General features: G+C 44.3%; 1 protein-coding gene across 3 annotated transcripts in view; it reads left to right on the top strand.

Moving 5' to 3' along the window:
* Window positions 1-19670, top strand: part of KLHL18 (kelch like family member 18) — a 590797-nt gene that overhangs the window by 51351 nt on the left and 519776 nt on the right. The window lies entirely within an intron of this gene.

Below are 19670 nucleotides of genomic sequence, written 5' to 3'. Positions count from 1 at the left end.
CGTCTTATCAGTGGGAATTGTAACCAAGTATGTGATTTTACTCTTGATCGTAATTCTAACGGCATATTTGTTAACTAAGTCCCCTAAGAGCTTTATACACTTCAAAGATGACTTACATGGGACTTGTGGCGATTCTGTCATCCTGATTCAAAGGAATTCACATACTTGTCGCCCCCACATAAATCTTTCTCCAGATTTAGACTACATCTTTGTCAGTACACAATTAGCTCTTACTTTACAGAACTCTGAAAGCGTCTCTCTCATGATCATGCTCCTGTCCTTGCCCCTCTTGTTTGGAAACCCCATTATAACCATCTCACCAGAAGGAGATGTAATACCTTTCTTGTAAAAGATCTAACTTTTTTCAAAAAACCATTAACTTCACAGCAAATACCTCTGTTCACAACAATTGGGACGCCTTTAAAGCAACCCTCGATCGTACACGTTGATAAAAAGAAACCAGCTGAAAAAGCTTCTTATAACTATCAAATGTCTTGAATGAACTTATTATAATCACCTCTACTCCTACATTCCATCCCCTTTCCTCCATACTTGTGGGGACATCTCTACGTCCTGTGGGACGGGACCGGAGCACTTTGTAAAAAGCATCCACATTTTTTTCAAAAATTTGTCTGTCCCTCTCTTTCCTGCGCGGTGCCCGGCACGCGGCCATAACCCTGCCCACCTTGGCTCCGCGTCGCCCATCAGTCCTTTTCTCCGCTCGATCGGGGCTAGACGCACTTGCATCCTCGGAAGGTTTTCTTCCCTTTTTTCCTCTCTGGCGTTCGTTTACTAGTCTGTCTTTCAAATTAGACTTTCCAGATTGTTCGTGTCACTGTAGCTTCGCGAGGGCGGATCCCCATCCTCTTTGTTTAGAGTGTTTGGGTCCGGAACACCGTTGGGACTCCTATTTTTACTGTGACTTCCTTTCGGTCCGTGCACTTCAACGTCGGTTGGAGCGGTGGGAGGAGGTGTCCGACAAACTCCTCCTTCTCATTTTCAGGCATTCATCGACGAGAAGAAAAAAACACCCGATAAGTTCTTTACTTTTCAGAGCACCCCGACCGGGGGATACCTTTCCGGGTTCCTCTCGGTCCGGGAGGGGCGTTGATCGCTCTGTCACCGGGGTTCGCCCTGAGGTGCCCGTTGGGCCTAATAATTCTACCGGAGTTTTCTCCAGGGGGTCTCCGTAAGGGGCGTGTGAACACCGGAGTACGCTCCGAGGCCCCTCCTGTGGGGGCTGTTTGTAGACCCAGTTCTAGTGAGTCGTGGGGTACCGGAGTTCGCTCTCAGGCCTCTGTCGGCTTCCCTCAAAAACAAAACCGGGGTGCTCCCCGAGGCCTTGACTGGGCTTGTAGTTACCGAACGGATGTTCGAGGCCTGCGCAGAAAAGGCTGTTACCGGGCCTGGGTCCGAGGTCCCTTGTACAGAGGCTAAAGCTACCAACAGTTCTGAGAGGACGGTCAATGCTTTGTCGGTGAAAGCGCACCGCTCCCGCTCTTGTGGTGACACCAGATCTGTTGAGGGGGCAAAGAAGCAAAGTTCTTCTTTTACCGGCAGTGCCAAGGTCCTTCCTTCGAAGGCTCAGTTGGCGGTTGGTATGTCACAGAAACATTCCAGGCCTCATAGTACCGGCTCGGCCGAGGTTCCTTATGTTAAGGCTAAGATTAAAACCCCTGATCCATCGACGGGGACCCCTGCCTCACTTCCTCACGTGCCGCAGTTCCCTTTAGATGAGGACAAAATGGCGCCTGTTCCCGCCATGACCACGGCGGCCATAGCATCAGCTTCTGGTGTAGGTCTCGGTCTCTTGGGTGAACCTAAGGTCCCTTGTGCCCATCCTTACCGGCCGGGTTATGATTGGAATGGCGGATGCCTCTTCCGCACAATGTTTTGTTGCCCGCGGGGGCGGCTCCTTTGATTTATGTGGATACGTCGGTGGAGGGGCCGGTGTGGCACCCTTCCCTGTTACGTCCTTGGATTTGTCCTCCTCATGAGAGGCCTCCTCAGGTCTCGAAACAATCTCCTGAGGATGCCTTTTTCAGTAAATTTCAAGCGCTTATGCGCACCGACCGCATGAGTGAATATTTCAAAGGGCTTTTCAAGGAGATATGTCCACCAGCTCCACCTGTTCCTCCGGTGGTTCCGCCGGCGCCTCCCTTGCCCGTGGTGCCCGCCCCCCCCTGCTCTCCTGCCTTTGCCTCCATTGTCCCCAGTGGACAAGGCAGTGCCTGACACGGCTCAGCAGGATCCTGACCTGTCAGATGACCCTCAAGGCGATCAAGATAACGAGGACCTTCCCCGCTCGATCAGAGCCTTTCATGACCGGGTACTGGACATGAAGAGTTTCTTAGATGTTCCGGTGCCCGAGACACCCGCTCCGCAGGAGGGCGTGCTTTCTGGGGCGTTCACCCTGTCTCCCTTGGAGCGTACCAGCCTGTTCCTGCAGAAGGACGTTCTGGCCGAGGTCTGAAGAGTCTGGGAAAAGCCACACTCGGGACTTTTTGTCAATAAAAGATTAACGCGAGGTACAGGCTGCATTCTTCGGAAGAGGTGGCCCTGTCTTGTCCGCCTCCCTCCTCCACAGTGGTGGCTGCGGCCACTTTGCAGTCCAGGCCTGCAGCATCCTCTTCCACAACGGCTACTCAGGTTCTGGGAAAGGAGGACCAGCTCCTCGACTCCCTCGGGAGGAAAATCTTCGCCAACTCGGCCTTGCAGCTCAGGCAGGCCAACGCCGAATTGATATTGGCGAGAGCTAACATGCGGATGTGGAAAGGTCTGTCGGAGTTTGAGGAGCACATCCTGGTCGAGAAGTTGAAGACTGCAAAGGAGGCCTTTCCGATGCCAGGGTCTTGGCCCAGGATCTCCTGGAGGCTGCGGCTCACCACGTAGACACCTCGGCTCGGGGCCTGATGCTTGGGGTTAACTCACGGCAGGCGTGGCTGCATGCGACTAAATTTTCTAAGGAAGTGCAAGACAAGGTGTTGGACCTTCCATTCGATGGTAAGGAGCTTTTTCATTCTACTACTGATGTAGAACTCACCAAGACCAAGGATGGCACTCAGACGGCTAAATCATTGTCTGTTCTGGTCAAAGCTCCTTTCAAATCCCAGAGACTGTTGTCGCAAAGTCGACCCTCCTCTGGTTTTAGGGGCTTCTTCGACCGCAAATCCCGCAGAGTGGATACTCCTGCGGGGAATAACCGCCGTAGACAACAACGCACACGGGTTTTTCTCCCACTCCTCAGCCTCCTCATCAGGTCCAGGTGGCACCGCCACCGATAAGTCTGCCAAATGAGGGTTTTCCGCGCTCGCACAAGACCCCGGTGGGAGGATGCATTGCGTCTCATTGGGAGGCGAGGCAGACCATCACAGAAGACAGATGGGTCTCGTCAGTCGCTCGAGTGGGCTTCCGCTTGCCTTTACCCCCTACCCCACCCCTCAACCCTCCTTTTCAGCTGTCAGCTCACCCTCCCTCAAGGCCGAAGTTCAGAAACTTCTGGACCTCAGAGCTGTGGAATCCGTTCCCCTTGGGGAGCGAGGGGAGGGTTTCTACTCCCGGCTGTTTACGGTGCCCAAACCCAACCAGGCTGGCCTGCGCACCATCCTAGACCTTTCCCAGTTCAATCTTTTCCTACCCCAAGAAAAATTCAAGATGATCATGCCCAGCCAGATACGCTCCTCTTTGCAGATGGGCGATTGGCTCAGCGTGGTGGATCTTCAGGATGCGTACATGCATATCCTGATTTGGAACCCACACAGGAGATACCTCTGTTTCTCTTTGGGAGAGGAGCACTGTTTCGGGTGCTTCCTTTTGGCTTCAGCTTGGCGCCGCGTGTCTTTACGAAGATGTCGGTGATTGCGGCCTATCTTTTTCTCCATGGTATCCATGTGTATCCTTATTTGGACGACTGGTTCTTACGCAGCCCTTGTCCGTTGGCAGCAGCGGGCAACCTCCAGTCTCTCCTTCAGCTCCTGTTCCATCTTGGGCTGTCGGTGAACTGGCGGAAATCCTCCATGGCGGTCTCACAGGACCTGATCTTCCTGGGTTTTCGTTGGAACACGATCGACTGCAGAGTTTATCTGACCAGGGACAGAATGGCGGATCTGTTAGCCACGTGTCAGATGTTGGCGCAGTCGGAGAGCATGTCGGCCTGGTGGTTGCAGAGGCTTCTGGGCCTCATGGCCTCGTGTGTAATGGCTCTTCCTCTTGCTCGTCTCAAAATGAGACGGACCCAGATGGCTCTTCGGAGTTCCTGGCGTCGGGCTGTGGACCCGGATTCCAAGCGGATAATGATTCCGGATTCCATGAGAGTGGACCTGGACTGGTGGTCATCTCTCAGCAACCTGTTGGTGGGCGTGGGGTTTCAAGACCCATCCCCCATGGTGACAATCACGATGGACTCCTCCCTTTTGGGGTGGGGTGCGACGTTCGATCTTCTTCAGGTCTCGGACCTCTGGTCGCTTCAGGACAAGCTCCTGCACATAAATCATTTGGAACTTCTGGCGATCTTCCTGGCGCTCAAAGCGTTCAGACCGCTCATTGTCAACAAGGTGGTCCGCATAAGAACGGACAATGTGGTATCAATGTATTACATAAACAAGCAAGGGGAACGAAGTCTCCCCCATTTCCCCCCCCTTGTGGACCTGTCCATCCAGATTTGGGAGTGGGCCGTGCTTCATGGTGTCTGGCTGCTTGCAGTGCACATCCCGGGCCAGCTGAATGTCACAGCGGATGCCTTCAGCCGGCAGACAGTGGTCAGTTACGAGTGGGAGTTGAAGGCAGAGGTCCTATCATGGATTTTCTCGGGTTGCGGCATACCGGAGGTGGACCTCTTCGCCACGGCGGTGAACAAGAAACTTCCTCAGTATGCCTCCAGAGAGGGGCTGGGAGCCTTCTCTCTGGTGGATGCTCTCGAGATTCCATGGCACAACATGAGAGCTTATGCCTTCCCGCCTCTGCCTCTAGTTCACTGTGCAATTTGGAAGTTGAAGAACTCTATGAACTGTTCCCTTCTACTGATAGCCCCGTAGTGGCCGGCCAGGTTTTGGTTCTTAGAACTTCAACACCTGTCAGTGTATCCGCCAATCAGGTTACCGGTAACTCCAGATCGTCTTCACCAGGGGGAACAACAGATGTGGCACCCCTCCCCACAATCGCTCAGCTTGGCGGTATGGTGCCTGAGTTCAAGTCTTTAGAGCATCTGAGTTTGTCTGCGGATAACATGCGCATTATCCAGGCAACCAGGAAATCCTCGACCAGATCTCAATACAGGAGTAAATGGCTCAGGTTCTGTCATTGCTGTTTGGAGAAGAAGTTGGATCCGAGGGTGGCCACAATTGACACGGTGCTGTCCTTCATGTCCGCCCAAGCAGAGTCAGGGGTTCATGTTCTGTCATGCAGGACTTCTCTCAGCGGTTTCCGCTTACCTTTCTACAGAACTTTGTTCTTATTCTCTGACTAACTCAGTGGTGAAGAGGCGTTTTGCTGGCTTGACACGCCTCTACCCTCCGGTTCGTAATCCGCACCCGCCATGGGACCTAAATGTAGTCCTGATGGCGCTGTGCCATGAACCCTTTGAACCAATTGCTTCGGTAGACCTCAAGTACGTGTCTTGGAAAGTGTCCTTTCTGGTCGCCGTTATGTCAGCGAGGAGCGTGAGTGAGCTCCAGGCATTGTCGGTGGAGCACCTTTTTTGGTCTTTCACAAGGACAAGGTAGTCCTTCGGACAAACCCGGCTTTTCTACCGAAGGTGGTGACCGAATTCCATCTGAATCAGTCGATCTCCCTTCTGGTCTTTTTTCCGAACCCTGCCTCAGAGGCTGAAAGGGTTCTACACTGTATTGATGTCCGAAGAGCTCTTAAGTTCTACCTGGACAGGACTTCCGAGCTTAGGAGTTCTTAACTTTTTGTGACCTTCGGTAACCCCCAGGGCAAGCCGGCGTCTAAGGCAACTATTTCTAGGTGGATTTCCGCCTGCATAACGGAGTCTTTGACAGTCCAAAGGCTGAAACCCCTAAGGGTATCCATGCACACCTGGTGCGGGGCAAGGCAGCCGCGGTTGCTTTTCAGAAATATGTCCCCTGGGAGTCCATCGCTAGGGCAGCTACTTGGGCCTCCCCATCTGCTTTTTGTAAGCATTACTCTCTCGATATGAGCGCAAGAGCTGACACTCAGTTTGGTCAGGCTCTGCTGAAGAACCTGTTTCAGTAAGGGGTATTTCCATCCACCCGTAGTTCCTGTAAGGAGTGCTTGGGAATCTCCCACAAGTATGGAGGAAAGGGGACGGGACGTAGGAGTATTACCAGGTTACTCACCATAGTGACCACCTTACTCCTAGTCCATAGTCCCCTTTCCTCCATACGCCCGCCCGCCGTCCCCTCTAATAAGGTTCCTCTGTTATTGCTAATGGGTCTTTGACCTGGCTGTAGAAAAGGACTGATGGGTAATGCGCGGGGCAGAGCCAAGGAGGGCGGGGTTATGGCCGCGTGTCGGGCCCCGCGCAGGAAATAGAGGAGGGACACATTTTAGAAAAAAATGTGGATGCTTTTTACAAAGTGCTCCGGTCCTGTCCCACAGGACGGAGAGATGTCCCACAAGTATGGAGGAAAGGGGACTATGGACTAGGAGTAAGGTGGTCTACGGTGAGTAACCTGGTAATTTGACAACACCTTATAAGAATTGTCTGAATGTGTTGAGTTTAATCAAATTTGTACAGAAGAGACACGTAATTCTCTACTTCAAATTAACGCAAAATACTATGGTGGTTCTAACAAAGTGGGCACATTATTAGCATGGCATTAAAAAAAATAAATTTCATGTATTGATTCATCTGGCAGAAGAATTAAAGCTGAGATTATTAAAGCATTTTTTTGATTCTTACTCCAATTAATATTCCGCTAATACTAAAATAAATTCTTCCCAAATGAATCCATTCCTATCAAAACATACTAAATTAATTACTCAAACAGTAGATCTATCACCTTTAAGCTAATTGACCTACGAGAAATTAAAAAACTGATGTACTACTATTAAAATTGGGAAAGCTCCTGGTCGTGATGGGTTTTCGATTTTATTTATTTTTTTTTTTTTTATTTTTTTCAAATCCTTCACAGTAGCACTTCCCCTAAGCTTCTTGAACTAATCATTTTTTCACTCAAAATCAAAGTTTCGGTACTTTTGGGGAAGCTACTCTTTTCCCCAAATTAGACAAATATCCTTTGTTCATTAAAAATGATCGCCCAATTTTGCTTATCAACTCTGACTCAAAAATCTTCGCTAAAATGATATCCCGCAGATTTAGACCATTTCTTACCCTGTGTTACACCTGATCAAACTGTGTTTATTAAAGGTCGCAATTCTTTTGTTAACACAACACTATATAATATTTTGTCCCATGTTCAAAAATCTCTTGATCCTATGAGCCTTCTCACCTTGGATGCCGAAAATCCTTTGATCGCCTTTCTTGGTATTTTATATTTTATTCTCTCAAATGGTATGGTTGTAGTCCTATTTTATTTTTCTAGTTTAATCAAAATCCTTTATTCCTCACTTAATACGTGCCTTTGTATTAATAATTCCTTATTGCATCCTTTCCCATATTGAGAGGAACCCGTCAAGGATGTCCCTTATCTACCATGCTGCTCATATTAGCCCTTGAACCTCTTTTGCAAAGCATTGCAACAAACGAGACCATCTTGGGTATCTATTGGTAATTCTGTCAAACCTTCGGCGTATGCTTAAGATATCTTTATCTAATGCTACCAAGTGTATCCCTAGTTTATTAATGATTAATGACTTTTCTTTAGTCTCTGGTTATAAACTAAATTATGACAAATATGAAATCCTTCCGTTAACTAATGTTGTTCTCTTTCCAATATACCTTTACATTGAATGACATGGTGCCCTACATTATTAAATACCTCGGCATCCAAGTTTCTAAAGATATCCCCATAACTGTTTGGTCTAAATATTTCCTTAGTCCTGGATAAGGTCAGGGATCTGATTATTATATGGTTGCCACTGTTTTTAACTTGGTGGGGCCATCCTGACCCAATAACCATTAGTCCTATCGTTTTATGTTTATTATCTATTATTCCAGTTGCATTTCTCTCTTCTGTATCAAACTTGACTCTCTGCTTTCAAATTTTATTTGTAATCACAAAACCCCCAGAATTGCACTAAACTGACATTCTCTAAGAATATGGGAGACGTTAAATTCCTGGACTTTCGAGCCTATCATAGAGCTTTTATGTTATTTTTCTGCATAATGAGAAACAATTGATTAACGCTCTTACTTAGCTGAAAATGGAAGCTCAACTAATAGCTCCTTTTTTTCCTTTTGTTATTTCCTCCAAATTACTTTGTGGCCAAATATTAAATTTCCTTTGTTACGCCTTTTAAAGATAACCTGGAACACATTTATAGAATTATCCTATAATTGATATTAATAATTTAAATATGTGGTATATATTTCTATCAAATCATTTACCATCATACATTTCTCAGTCATTTATTTCAGAACCCAGTGAACATTCTGATCTCAATTTTTATAATACTCTTATCAATTTATCAAATATTTCACAAACTTCCTTCCACAAATTTAATCCATTCAATTAAATCTCTTTCCTCCAAAGCTCCTAAATGTTAAACATTTATAAATGAGACTTGTGATAGAAACCTCTAAAAAAACATAAGAAAATGGGGAAGAAAATCTACAGATCTCGCAGGATATTTGGGGGGGGGAACATTTGGAGACTGTCACACTACTTCTTTTGCAGCCAGCTACTCAAACCAACTTCTTTATTCTACACTGTGCATAGCTTACCCCCAGTAGAATCTCCAAGATTTCACAGAACATTCCCAATGTTTGTTGTTCTTGGAATACTCCTAATGCAGATTTTTATTTTTAAACTTTATTTATGACTGCACATTTTGATTTGGCCCTTTGGATAAAATGTGAAACTGCTTACAAAGTATTTTTCATTTTCACGAACCATTAATTTTATACATGATTGGTACCCTTGTTAATCCATAAATCACCATTATCCCACCTCCTGATTTATTTAATCATTTTACTTCGATTGGCTTTCACCTTATTAGAAAACTGTAGACAAATGATCTTTTATGTTGTGGTGGAGCTTTATCTGTTCCAGTCATTGAATTGATAAATGTCATGCTTATTGCTGTATCAATATTGGTGGTTTTATTGAAAATGTGACGTTTCCAATGTTTACCTTAATTACAGATAATCAAATTATTCTTATAATTGTTCTTATTAACTTTCATTATAACCTACCCACTTCTCTTTCCTAATGTCTACGTGTTTGTCTTGTTTGTACTCCTTTTTTGTCTTCTCTCAACATGATTCAATTTAATTACCTTGATCATTTGTATTTATTATATACTCAGTATTACTATGTTCAATGTATTACTTGTATATACTTTTGTAAATGCTTAATTATTCAACTAAAGAACAAACATTTGAGTTCTTAGCTGAACTGTTGGGATATGTAGATTCTCGGCAGTCTGCGCTCACATGTCCCATTAGGGATCATTCTGACATGCCAAGTGAGCTGCATGCTCGACAGGACAGGCTACTTAAGTGCTGTTTGTGCACTGTAGCACTGTGCATCACACATTCGAAGTGTAAAGGAGGTGAAGGGGGGGGGGGTGGAGGAGTCAAGACTCTAGGGTCACTGAAACCTCAACCTCTGCTGAGAGTAACGCATAGTGGTGCAGCTGCCTGATTCACAGTATGTCGCTTAAAAACAAATGCAGGCCTCTATCTCGGTGGGTAGTCAAATCTTCAAAAGCAGCACTGCAGGATGAACGCAGACCATAACCATATGATGGCATGCAGCACCAGACTCTGTTCCCTTTTGAAAAAACCCACATTGGTGTGCATCTTCAATGCATTACAGCATTTGTTTGGAGTAACTTCCTCAGAGTGCTCGAATTTATTACTGGCAGTTGTGAAGAATCATATGGAGTCATCACTAATCCCCTAGTTAAAGATCTCCTCCCATTTTGCCAGGGGACGGTAGCCTCTACCTGATCCTTCACCCTGGGGGTGGTGTTATGAGGAAGGATCACATGGGAGGAGATAGCTGTCTGGGAGATGTGGCGATTTCCTTAGGAAGGGCACAGTATTCTCCTCTCTCATGTGAGGTAGACCCTATAATTACAAAAGCAGCTTGTTATCCACGAGTAAACGCGAGACCATAAAGAGCAGGAAACCAATCTGCCATGCGGCGAGTGCCATGCGTACCCAACACACGGATACCGAACAAGTACATTTGAAAGACTGAATTTGCACAATTCCTCATGCCTGAAATGCCAATATGGGGAAAGCTGGAGCAGATTTGATTATAAGCAAATTAATGTTAACAAAGAAGCTGAATGACCCGATTTGCACAGGTCTCCATGCATGAAGAATTCATATGGGGGGAAAGTTGGAGCAAGCATTGTTCTAAGTAAATAAGCGGAACTTGAACTAGTCTTCATATGTGAGAGGTCCAAATGGGGGAGCTTGAGGCAAGTGAAATCGAAAGTCAAGGAAGTATAGATAGTATAAGGTTGTTAATGTGCTATGCTGGAAGATAAAGAAAAGTAAAGAGAATATTGAAAGAAGACCTGATAAAGTGGACATATCATGCAGAGACCCTTTCTGGGGGAGAAAAGATACTTGGCAGGAGAGTATACCAGGGGATCGAAACCCAGAAGGGGATATCTGCCAAGAGGATATACCAGGGGGTCCGAGGAAACCACTGAGGACTTCCTGGGAAGGGAACCTACTCGGAAGCCATCTTTAAAGCAGTTGTTGAAGAGAGACGCTTTGCCATCCGTGAAGCAGTTATATGAAAGAGAGACTTTCCCATCTTTAATGCAGTTGTATAAAAGAGAAACTTTTTTCCTTCATGAAGCAGTTGTATGGGAGAGACCTTTTTCCATCTCTTGAAACAGCCATGCCAAAGAAACACTTAACCATCTTTGGTGCAGTTGTTTGAAAGGGACACTTGGGCCATCTTTGAAATAAGTTATATGAAAGAACTTTTTACTAATTTTGAGAAACTCTTATTTGGAAGAGAAATTGTAACCCTCTTTAAGGATACTTTAGTTGCGGCATCCTTCCTGAAGTAATGCAGGGGAAGGGAACCACCCTCTGGATCTAAGGACTTCTCTTTGGGAGAAATCATTGTTGTTAGATTGAAGTGTTTTCACCTTTGAACAGTTTGAGTAAACACAAGTCAGGGGCACTTTGCCTTACACTTTTTAGTTGTGCGTTTTAGTGTGAGTGTCGGGTATGTTTTGGACACAAGGACAGTTGTTATAATGTTAACAACTAGACAAAGATTGATCTTTAGTTTTAGTTTCCTAGCCAGGGAAACTCTTGTTAGGATAGGGACAGAGAGGACTTTACCCAACCCCTTTTCTTTAATAAAGATGTCTGATATTGAAAATATTACCACTTTGTGACTGCCTCGCATTTCTGATCCCTCACTCGACCTACGGGACCACTCCTATTTGGTTAAAACCCTGGCATCCATGGGGAGTTGCTACAGTGATGTCTTTTGTCGATCAACTCGTTCCTTCGCGAAAGACATTCTAAAATCTGCTGGAGTACTGCCTGCTCCAAGACAGCCCCCATTAAATACGGAGTGCTGCAGGGTATTTCGCCAGCCCTCTTTAACCTATACATAAAGTCTCTGTGTGACCAACTTGTAGCAAGGGACTAACAATTCACAAACTATGCAGATTACTTTCACCTTCTAATGGACTTTAGTGGGGGCTATGACACTGACCTAGCCAATCCAACTTCTATGTTCACATCCATCCATCCATCCAGGAGTGAATGGTCATAGACTGGATGTGTCTTAATGGTTCAAAGACTGAAATTATGGTTTTTGGCTTTAACCAAACAAACTGGGACAGGCTTACTCAGTTTTTGATTGATGGCTCCTTTATCCCAGTTGTAAAAAAAAAAAAGGTCTAAACCCTGGGTACAGTACTAGAAGCATCTATGAGTGCAGTTGCTCATTTTAAGAACATCATAAAAAACGCATAATACCATCTGAAAGTACTACAGCAAATAAATCCTCTGGTCTCTCGCAAAAACTGCAAAACTTTTATGTGCTATCATCTTGCCTAGGCTGGATTACTGTGATGCGCTCCTGGATGGGGGCCAGTAAGGAAAGCATACAAACTCCAGGTTGCGCAAAACAACACACTTCGAGTAGTTCGAAACATTCCTAGGAGGGACCATGTATCCTACCATAGTAAAGAACTCCACTGGCTGCTGGTGGCAGAGAGCGTTCACTTTAAAATCCTCACATTGACTCATAAATGCCTGTTCGTCAAGGCCCCAGCATACCTAACCGAAATGATATCGAGGCATACACCGAACCGAACACTGCATTCCAGCATGGCGAATCTGCTAGCCCTTCAAGCAAAGAGAGCAAGAGGGAAAGGCATTTCCTTCTCTGTGAAGGCTGCCATGGCTTGGCATGCTGTCCCAGAATTGCTTTGTAACAAAGAAAACCTTGCTTCATTCAAAAGAAAGCTGAAGACAGTGCTTTTCTGTTAATGAGTCGTGGAACCTTTTGTCTTGTGAACTATTGTGTGAACTGCGCCTTTATGCCTACGGGCTATGGCCTAGAAACGAATACATCAATAAATAAAGCATGTCTCTTAATTTGTTGCTGCTGTAGCAGCATATCACAAATCTTTTAGTAAATGTTTATTCATTGCCAAGCTAACTTTTTCTTCCTCTGGGGGACACTTTTAAAATGGATTCATTCTTCAGCTGCACTGGCTCTAATAAAAAACCTAGTCTTTCTCAAATCAACATGCTCTTTACAACTGCATCAAGTCCACTTGCAATTACCATTAAGGTTTTTTCAGCATCAGTTTTCATTTTCCCTTGACAAGTATGTTTATCCCAATAGGTACGGTCTTATAACGCATGTGCGGCACTAATAGTTCTCGTTTTGTGCATCTACATAGCTAGATTTGATTTGTTAAAGGCTTAATGGCCTCTATTTGTTAAACCAGACAAATTGCTTTGCCAATGCATGCTGTTACATATTTGCCATTCAAGAGGGTTCCCAGTGCTTCCTATTAATGTCATGTTGCCAAGCTTCCCTTTTAGCACTGTATCCTAATTTTCGTTTTAAATTATCTGACCTCAAAGTATCATGTAAGGAAAGTAATCAAGCAAGCCTCATTTACATACAAGTCCGACTTCGTTTGGGTTAGGCACTGATGTTTTTTTCTTTTATAAAAAAAAAAATCACCAGCTGCTTTTAAAAAAGACTTGCATGTCCAGCTCCCTTTGTCCACTGAAGCTTTGTTACCTGGCATGGCTCGATTACGCTATTTTGCAAGCGAAAAGTATTCACCAGTATAATGCAGAGATTAATTAAATGTAATGCAAAATTCTGCAGCTCAAGGGTGACACACAAGGAAAACTGACATGTAAGTAAAAGAGGCATAAGCGAATTATTATTAAAAATGCTTTATCCACCATGTCTTCTGGAAAACGTGCCCTGTATACCTCTTCAGTTCCTCTTAACCAGAACCATGCGATCCTCCACTGCAGAGACCTGCAAAACCCAATTTTGTAAAAGAAAGAATTTACTGTTTATCACTGCTATGCCAGGACTAGCTCTATAAGACAAGTTTTCTCCTGAGCCATGGCTGGTGAAAAACCATAAGCAGTTCAAACGATCTCTAAAGGAAGAGCACACACAAATATCTGGACTTGATTCCCAGCAACTAGCAATTGGCCCTTATTTCCTAAAGCTCTGTAAGCATCCAGGGAAGGACTCTTCGAATCCCTAATGGGCCGCTTTTGTCCTGTTGTGGCCGTTACTTCGATCTCAAGATTTGCATTAGGCACTGCAGGTGGATCACTGAAGGACTGGGTGACTTATTTTTTTTTTGGTATGCTTTGCTAGTAGTTTGCAACTTCGTTTTAAGCCCTGTAATACTTATATCAAGGTTTCCTTATGTTTTAATTGCAATGATTTCTGATCATCATATTGGTTGTACCTGCACTTCTTTTCCTAATTTAAGTGCCCTGAAGTGAACAACCGTGCATGCAGCGCATGAACAAATTAGAGTAGATAATTAATTGCCCAAAGCGTCCTAGCCTTTAATATGGGGCATCTGAAATGCTGTTTTAAAGTAAAAAGGGCCAGCAAATGTCACTCTCTGCATAACGTAGCAGCTTGTTATTACGGGCTTCGTTGTTGTATGCTTTCCCCCCTACTAATACGGACACAAAGGTTCTCGTAACTAACAAAAAAATGGGTAAGATACAAATGTAATGTTGCACTAGAGTGGGGAAAAAACATGAATGTACTAGCCGCATGGAAACGAGGCACTCCAAATGTTGTCAACGCTCTCTAATTTACGGTTGCACAAGCTTTTACCAATGCTGTAGCTAAGCTTTCACTGTAATAATGCACGGTTACTTCATCGCAAAGCAGCTGTTCCCTCTACTCTCTGCTGATATCTGATGTACATTGTAGCCCTCTGTACATACTGGCTTTAGTTCTGCCTGAACTCTTTCCAGATGATGGCCTTACTATGAACTGCAGGCACGGTCTAATTGAAATAAACCAGTTAACTGAGGTGTGTGGGCAGCATCTCACACGTCACTTCAGTGTGCAGTCTACCAGTTTAGGAAGGTAAGGGGGATCGGACTGCATGCCCCCACACCTATGCAGTGCCTGTATTACACGTTCCCTCACCTCACTCACTCTTCTTTATTGTAGTGTTTGGTGCAGGATTGCAGGCACGCGTTTTGTATTTTAGTGTTTTTTCAATTTGTTTGTGGAAGTTGTGAGTGTAATGTGTTTGCCTTGGATTAATTTTGTGTGATGTAGTTCCAGTAAAGTTTCTATGAATATGTATATTGTTTGTAGGATGAGAAAGGTTATGTATTTAGGATGAATCGATACATGACTACAGTTCAACAGACTACAGAGGGCACAAAAGGCAGCAGTTGGGCTCATTGGGCACTCGGGGAAGCGGGACCATGTGTCTGCCTTGCGCAGATCATTGCACAGGTTCCAGGTTGAAGTTAGTATTACATTCAAGGTGGCCTGCCTCGTATTCAGGTCCATTAATGGCCTGGCACCTCGGTATCTTGCAAACAACGATTGTGCGTACCACCCAACAAGAGATCTTCGCTCTGAAGACAAACCCTTGATGTGTGTGCCTCGGACTACAAAGGAGACTGGAGGTTCGCGATGATCAGACCAAATATGTGGAACCAGTTACCCTTGGACATTCAAGCTTCTCCGTAGCTGGAAATCTTCATGAAAAGATTAAAAACGTTCCTATTTAAACAAGTCGTACCCCCTTCTGCAACAATGTTCTCACTTTTGTCTGTGATATAGTGAACATCTGCGGCCGAATGCAGTTTAGTCTGTTTGGTGCGTGTAAAAAATGCACAAAAATCAACAACAAAAAATCAAACGTGTTTTTTAAAAAAAAATGTATTCTCTAGTAACTGCTTTTTATTGAAGATCAACATGTAAATAAATGAAAGGCACAACAAATCTTTACGTTCTCAGTACTGTAATGGCAGGAGTGCTGCAAGGCCGGATGAGGGGGCATTTGCAGGGCTGTTGATGGATTTGGATGGTTCTGTGGCTCAGTGGAGTTGTGCGTCGTAGGGTTACCCTTGGCTCCAGAGCATCCCGCTCCACATTTCAGACATTTCAGACCCTTGTGGCTGGCCACTGAAAGATTCTGCACTGTGATCTTCACTCCAGCGTGTCTCTCGTGTGCAAGTGTTGTGGACTTCAGTAAATAATAATGTACTCTGAAATAAGCTGCTTATTGATACGTGTTTAAATACATAAGGACAGGAGTTTACTGATATTTATATCTAATACAGAGCAAATACATTTCTATAGAATTCAGCTATTAGAAATGCTGCGAAAACATATTGCAATTTTCAAAATGAGTTGTGTTATTACTAAATGTTCTCTGTACAGTTGTAACAGTTGTAACAAGTGCCCACTCACCAGCGCAACTCCTGACTCACCTCCTGGTCCTGGAAATGGTTATTTCCAATCGCGGACATATGCGTAATTTCTTTGTAAGGGAAACATGATTTGCGCAAAGCCTGATTTCTTTCAAAACAATCAAAGTATCCGCAAACCAGATTGCTGCTCAGGATGCTAATGGTGATAAATACCGCTCTCATGGGTGGGCAGGGCTAGATTGATGTGCTTGTGCCTACTTGTCTCGGGCAACATCATACTATGTATTTAGCTTCAGGCTATGCCTTTCCTTGAACATTAATTATGAAACTTCTGAACTTCTCCTTACACAGCAAATGATGCCATTGCACTGAAAACAGTGTTCAGAGCCTTTTTATCTTATTTAATTTGTGTCCATTCATGCAGCTAACCGTTGCATTTTGCAGATACTCATCCCACGTCAACTGTACACAAATTTTGTATTATTGCTCATTTAATATCTTGGGTACAAATAACTTCTGGTGACACTACAAATATTACAAAATTGCTAATCAAAGTAGTTTGCTAATCCGTTTTGGTTAGCAAACTCGACTAATCAATTTTTTACAACAAATCTATGCCTTGCATGCTTTCTTATGTGGCGGACCAGAAGAAGGATTCAGACTATAGGTTAACATTTCAAGGGTTTTATTAAACTAAATAAAGGAAAATGCTCATCTATTCCTGTCGCTAAGAGGGATTTCCCTGCATACATACTAAATTAAGGGTGCTCGTCAATTGTCAGAACCAAAAAGTAGCCCTCAGTCCAAATCCTATTCACTATCTGACCCTACCACTTTAGAAAAACAACATAAAAAGGAGGCAGAGACGTAGCTCTTGCTTCATCCCGCCAATGTTGGTTGGATCTCTCCCAAAGTACTGGTCGTAGGAAAAAATCTTTGTTAACCATTCACAAAAGATGTTTTGAAGACCTTACATTTTTTTTTGTGGAAAATATGGAAGTCTTGTATAAACCAAATGATTCAAGTTGTTGAAGGGGTGGGGTTACACCCTTATCTGTTTCCACCAACTTGGACCTTTTCTTTCCCCTAATACTGTGCCTTGTATAGATTGAACCCTTCAGATTCCCTTCTTGTAAGGTCCTCAGAATTACTTATTTCTCTGTTTAATTCTGCTAGCCTCTGTCCACCCTGGGCAACCCTGGTACCTTCTCTGCCTTTTGGGTGTGCTCCAGTGAGGTGCTGTTTCTGGCATTCTTCTTTTCCTGCTGTTTCGGTGATCCGAGAGCAGAGGATTCGTTCTTCCTTGGTCTCAGCGTGCGTTCTCGGACCCCAGATCCACCGCAACTGCAGCATGATCGTGCCACCAGGTAAGACGGTTTGTCTCCTGTCTGTCTTGTCAGTTTCTGTGCTTGTGTCCCATGGTCTTGGCATCGGTTTGCGTCTCTCAGGCCCACAATGGCTGCAATGTGGTTACACCACCAGGTAGGATGGTTCTTCCCCAGTCACTGTTTCTGCCTCGTCAATGTTGTCATTCTTGGCACTGGCCTTCTTGCGTCTTGCTTCTTTGGTTCCTCACATTACCGCTGGCTCTGCGGTGTAGTGCAGCTCTGCACAATCCAGACTTTCACAGGTCAGAGGCTCGCCTCTGCATAGGATTCTTCCTCCATTTTATGTTTCTTGTTTCTTTTGTCGCTGCCGTACTGCAAAGGGGTGTGTTGTTTTTCATCAACTGCTGAGCTCAAGGGAATTCCATCATTACCTTGAGTCAACGATGTGGGTGTAAAGTCGATGGGTTTGAAATGAAAAACGGAAGTAACAGTAGTTTTTCCACTGCTGTATATGCAGAGAGAGTATTCCTCCATAGGGAGTTCCTTATAGGAAAGGGAGTTCTTGTCCCCTAGAGGGGAGTCACTCCCAATGAGATCCCACTTTCTCAGACCCCTTGGGATGGTCTTGCTTAGCAGGCTCTCCTCCTTATACTCACGGGGTGGCTCTACCAAAAGGAGAAGGGATGAATTCCCCCAGATTAGTCAGTCACACTTATCGGAGGCATATCTTAAGGGTTCAATTACCTAACCCTAGGAGTATATATTTGTCTCCCGTTTGAACTTCGAGTCACAGATTTGAATCCCACCAGCTCTATTCAGCCCATCTTTCTTAAGAGGTCAATAATAATTAGTGCCTTTGTGTTGGGAACAATACATGTTCTTTTGCGCTGAGTTGCTTAAGGGGTCAAAGCAAACTTCACACACAAACCCTTCATGATGTTGTAGTGGAAAAAGCCGCAAGAGTGTGTTCAGATGGTCGATGCTGTATGTTAGTCTGATCATTGCATTGACATGGAGGAATCTGATGCATTGGCAGAACTGTGGGCATGTCTCCGTAATGAAATTAGCCAAGCTTGCCCTACCGTTTTGCCCCCATGCTGTGTTTGAGGGAATCCTTCACTGAGCCTCCTTCACTTGTAGTGTGTGGCAATTCCGTATTTAATGGATGCTGCCCATGTGTTACCATCTGTATGCGTGAGACACTCCCTCTACTGGCCAAACTTTATTTTTTAGAGTGTCTGTTGTTAAAATTAACTCTTTATATATATTTGAAGGGATATGTTAAACAATGCAGGTCAGATTTATGGTACAGAAGCTATGGACATTTTTTTTTTAATTTATGGGAGACAGAACCTTTTTTAAGCACAGGGTGATTGATGCGTTCTAAAAATCTGGGGGAAAAGTTCTGAAAATAGGGGAACATTTTCGATCTGCTCTTTTTAGTTTGGGAGCATCTCAAGTAAATCACCGGCGGCACCCTATTTTTCCCCAGGCTGCCTGGTTTTGATCAGTCTTAAGCTTTGATCAGTGAGGTATACCATTCACTGTGAGCCAGAAATTGAGATAGGAAAATGTCATTGACACCAGCCTAATGTGATGCCAGGTGGGCACCTGGTGTCGTGGCGTGCTGAGGTAGATTTGTTAAGCAACCTTTAAAAGAAGTGGGTAATCTGCTCAAGACGTGCATACCATGTGGGCAGCAACCATTATGGTTAGTGTGAGTCTATTCCAGACCTGTTTTTTTCAGAAAGAGGTTGCCATATGTAGGTTTCTGGACAAATGATTGATGGAAGAGGTTGTTTTCAGAACTTGGCAAAGGGATACAGAAAAGGGTTCGTGTACGAAAGTAAACCGACGGGCTGGATTTTTGAATCCCATGTCACACTTTTTTTGCTTTGTATTATAATTGCTCTAAGTTGCTACTTCTCGATTATAGTTGTCTTTTTGCTTACATTTTTTTGTTATATGTTTATTTCTTAAGAGTTGTTGTGATTGAGACCCCCCAACTTTGGTACGTTGTGGGCCAGCTTGTTTTTAAGGATGATGTTTGTTTGTTTACTTATTGAGTACTTTTTTGCTAAATTATAGGTTTTAAGATTCGTAAGCATGTAATGTACTTCAATCTTTATAATGGGTTTAATCGCGGGTGTGCGCTGTTTTCAGCAGTAACTATACACAACATTTTTGTAGGGTTTTGTTGCCCGATTAACCATAGGTGTTGGTTGATACAGCAAGATTGTGTCACGATCAGTTTGCCCTAATGCACACGTTTATATAATGTGTAGTTTCTATTAAGGGAGTCATGAGCAATTTGGACTTGGCATTACACGTGGATTCTGCAT

The sequence above is a fragment of the Ambystoma mexicanum genome, chromosome 2p (assembly GCF_040938575.1).
Source record: "Ambystoma mexicanum isolate Mex_15411 chromosome 2p, UKY_AmexF1_1, whole genome shotgun sequence".
Lineage (NCBI taxonomy): Eukaryota > Metazoa > Chordata > Amphibia > Caudata > Ambystomatidae > Ambystoma > Ambystoma mexicanum.
The sequence above is the reverse complement of the archived record's forward strand: the minus strand, read 5'-3'. Positions and strand labels throughout refer to the sequence as shown.